The sequence below is a fragment of the Catharus ustulatus genome, chromosome 4, assembly GCF_009819885.2.
Source record: "Catharus ustulatus isolate bCatUst1 chromosome 4, bCatUst1.pri.v2, whole genome shotgun sequence".
In the NCBI taxonomy this organism is placed as follows: Eukaryota; Metazoa; Chordata; class Aves; order Passeriformes; family Turdidae; genus Catharus; species Catharus ustulatus.
The window spans coordinates 30,495,359-30,499,297 of record NC_046224.1 but is presented as its reverse complement, the minus strand read 5'-3'; the positions used below and the strand labels follow the sequence as shown (position 1 = coordinate 30,499,297).

General features: G+C 35.6%; 1 long non-coding RNA gene across 1 annotated transcript; it reads left to right on the top strand.

Annotated features, from left to right (window-relative positions):
- The first annotated feature begins 359 nt into the window (after positions 1-359).
- LOC116995013 lies at positions 360-3,693 on the top strand. Its single transcript, XR_004417636.1, has 3 exons — positions 360-422; positions 2,424-2,620; positions 3,626-3,693. It is a non-coding gene; the product is annotated as an uncharacterized LOC116995013 (long non-coding RNA).
- Positions 3,694-3,939: the final 246 nt, after the last annotated feature.

Below are 3,939 nucleotides of genomic sequence, written 5' to 3'. Positions count from 1 at the left end.
AATTGGATTTTTTTCATTGGATAGTTTATGAAGTCAATATCTGGCCGATGTTAATTACGGATTAATGTTCCACTGTACTTCAACAATAAGACCCTTCCTAAACCTCCCTTCAGAACCCACAGTTTTGCCAATCTTCCCCAGGATTTTGCAAATTAAATTCTGGTTCTGACCTTGCATAAGACCAACATTTCCTCTATGAAAGTTTCAACAAATCCATCTCAACATTTCAGCACTGACCTTCTCTCTCAGTGGAAGAAAGAACATTTGAAAAAATGTTAAGCAAATACCATATGAAAATATGGGTGATTTTTTAGCTTCAAATAAGGCAGAAAGTTGGAGCTTTGACTTTATGGGATGACTTTGTCTAGGACAGACAGGTAATGAAACTCAGATAAGGCCCTCCAGCTGCATGAAATACAAAGGTAAGAATTTTAAACTTTTTTTTGCTTGACAACATGCTTGTAAAACAGAAAACAAGTCCTGTTTACTCTATATCCATGCTCAAAAGCACTATTGTCAGGATCTTATTACAGGTACTAAACCATGTGATTGTAGTCAAGATTTGTTTACTCTTAGAACAGAATAGACTAATGGACATGACAGTGTTGGAGAAAACATTCTGCCAAAGGAATTAAAGGAAAAATAAAAACCTTAAAAGTGACATGAAGTACCTCAGTAAAATGTACTTTTATTTCTCATTATTTTAATTGGGGATTTAAAATTTTTCTAGACTTGAAGATTTAATAACTTACTTTACCAACTCAGATGAGTACTTTCACATTGAAATGCCACTGATTTTCAGCATGCTACCAGAGTACTACATCTAGAGGACCAGAATCTGTTTTACCTGTGATGCGAGTCCTCTTTCACTTAGGTATGAGCTAAGAGTTTTTCTTGCTACTGAAAAAACAGTCCAAGTTCACTGTAATTGCAAAGATGATGAGAGTGTCTGTTTGGGAGGAGAGTTAAAACTATTGCAGCTTTTCCTGCCAAAAAAAATCTCCCTCTGTGTGAATGCAGCGTTGCTGGCAGAACCCCAGTCTGAAATAGGATTTCTTACCCACTTAACATATTCTTCTGGTGTGAAGGAATAATTTCCAACTAAACGTCTTCCAGAAAGCTGCTTACTGATTTCACTAAGCACACTTATTGAAAATTAGTTCCTCTAATTGCCAAAAATACTTCTTTTCCAGATTTTCTACCTTGATTCTAGCCAGCCGGCAGGACACAGATTGTTGCAGCAGACCTCTTGTTAGGAGTAGAAATGAGCCAAGACACAGACTCTCATTCAACAACATGAAAAGGGTCCAGGTTTATTCTTCTTTACAGCTCAGCCGTCCCAACTTTGACTGCAGCAAGTTCCTACTGCAGGGTCCACCTGCAGACAGTGACTGCAAGTATTGGTTTGCAGACTGAGCACAGCTTTCATCCAGCTCAGCTGTGACTGCAGGCTCCAACAGCAGCTCCGACTCCATCAGACCCAGAGTGACCTCACAGCAGATCTTTTACTGAAGCAACTCTCTTCCATATTTCACTCTGTGTCTCTCTGGAGCATTCCTTCTTCCTCAGGGCTCCTCTACCACCTCAAGGCCCTCTGCCTCCAAGACACCCTGGCTAGTCAGCCCACCCCTTTTATCACAATGATCTTTCTTATTTATTTATTTATTTATTTATTTATTTATTTGTTTGTTTGTTTGTTTATTTATTTCTACAACTTTGACCCATTAAGGGCAAGGCTGTTCATCTTCTTTGGTAATCAGTGTAACTGTGACTTATCAGGGACAAGGTTGCCTGTAATCTCTTCTGCACCTGCAATACACTGATGGGCAGAGGAGGTATGAATCAAACCATACGGTGAGATACAACCTGTTATATTCCTTCTAAAATGAATAGATCCTCACAGGTATCAAATGAAATATAAAATACAATTCTTTATAAGCAATCTGTAAATGAGGTTTCTGTTAATTTCCTTTAGAATAAAATGTAATGTTATGTTAAACACAAATTAATTACATGATGTGTGTACTCTTGCACTTCTGATTGCACCTCAAACTATTGTGTTAGTAACGTGCAGAATACATGCTTAAAAACTAGTTTTTTTAAAAGCAGAACATACCTGAACTATGTCATCCTTGAGTTTCAGTGCTTCTGAGAGTTATTGGAAAGTGTAATCCCTCATAATTATATTCTGTAGTCTTCAGTTGGAACTGTTTTCTTCTCATAAGTGCATGACATTTTTCTCAGATTTTATTAATAACTTTATAACTATTAGAAGGGAAAAGAGTAGCTGAGATCACAGTGCTTCTGACAACTTAAGTTCTCCTTCTCAAAAAAACTTTATACTTGTTAGTCACCTTACACTTAAGTAACAGGGAAAAAAAGAAAAATCATTCTCTGTTTTTAATCTGCTGTCTTTCTTTCAGTGTTGTGGATACCTGATAACACTTCAACCGGTGAAAGATCAGTGGAAACATACACTTTGATTGTGACAGGATCCAGCCCTATGTACATAACTGCTCTTATTACCCAATTAGTCTACTCCTCCTCTTTGAAAAGGATGTTGTCCCACATGTAGATTTCGTTTAAAGAAGTAAAAACAATGGTAAAATCTCAAAACTCAGTAAGTAAAACATTTTTGGTCATTTAACTTTTCCTCTCTTTTATGTTTAACATTAACATCAATTTTATAATGGATCTCAAGTGTTAGCTAAAGTCTACCTACATATATATATATAGTTGTGATATATATGCATATAGGCATGTACGAATACACACACACATACATATATATATATAAAGATTTAATTTGTAATGAACTTCATTTTGTGATGCTTTGCCTACCATTGTTAAAAGTTTGCTCAGTAATCAGCGCTGCCAATATTAAAACAACTATTTTAAGTAACACAGAGGTGAATGAAAATTTTCCATAGCCAGACTGTGTATTAGTTAGCATTGTGGATAAAAGCTGATGGTTGCTGGACTTTTGGTTTTATTTTGACTTTTGGTTTTTATTTCTTTTATTAAAATTAAAGAAAAAGGATGGTTAAAGATCTGAAGCTAAATTAAGCTTTGTTAAGATGTTTAAACTAAAATGTATATACAGAAGAAATAAGAATGTAGTACTGAAACTTGTTGTGTGAAACCTCTTCCAGTGACGGCACTCAAATTATATGTCAGAATTACAGGATTAGAACTCTTTAGGTGAAGAAATCCTCTCTTTTTTGTTTGTTTGCTTGGTTGATGTATTCACTTTAAATTTGCATAAATATTTCAATCCAAAACATTTGGGTAAAGTACTGAATGCCTTTAATTTCCCAGTTCATTCTAAACGTCTCTGTTGGCCTTCTGACCAGTTACATTAATGAAGTTTGAATATAGGCCTGGCTACTGTTACCAGTCATTTTGGTGAATAATGTGGCCATAAGAAGTTAAAATTTTTCATGTAAAAGTGAATTAGCTTAGAATTTGAACCTTCAAATGACTACCAACCAAGGTAAGAAGAGAATTTCTTATTTAGTATGCTTTTACAGATATGTGAAATTGTGTAAAATAAACATAAAAGAGGGTGTTAGATGACAGAGGGTGTTAGATGACAGTTTTTCTAATTATTATCTTTCCACTTCAGAGGGTCTGCTGGAAAGGGAAGGAGATGATGCTCATGGACGATACTGGCAGTGACCTAAGGAAGGAGAAAAAACAACAGAAATAAAATAATGTAAAACAGCCAGCCCGACATGAGAATCTTTATTCAGCGAGCACATACAGACTTCTCGTATTTTTAGTATCATCTGGCAGAGCATCATCTGGCAAAGTAAAAATTCAGGAAGTAAAGATGAAGATATGCTGGTTTGGGCTGGAGTAGAGTAAATTTTCCTCACAGTGACTTGTATGGGGCTATGTTTTAGATTTGTGCTGAACACAGGATTGATAATAAAGAGA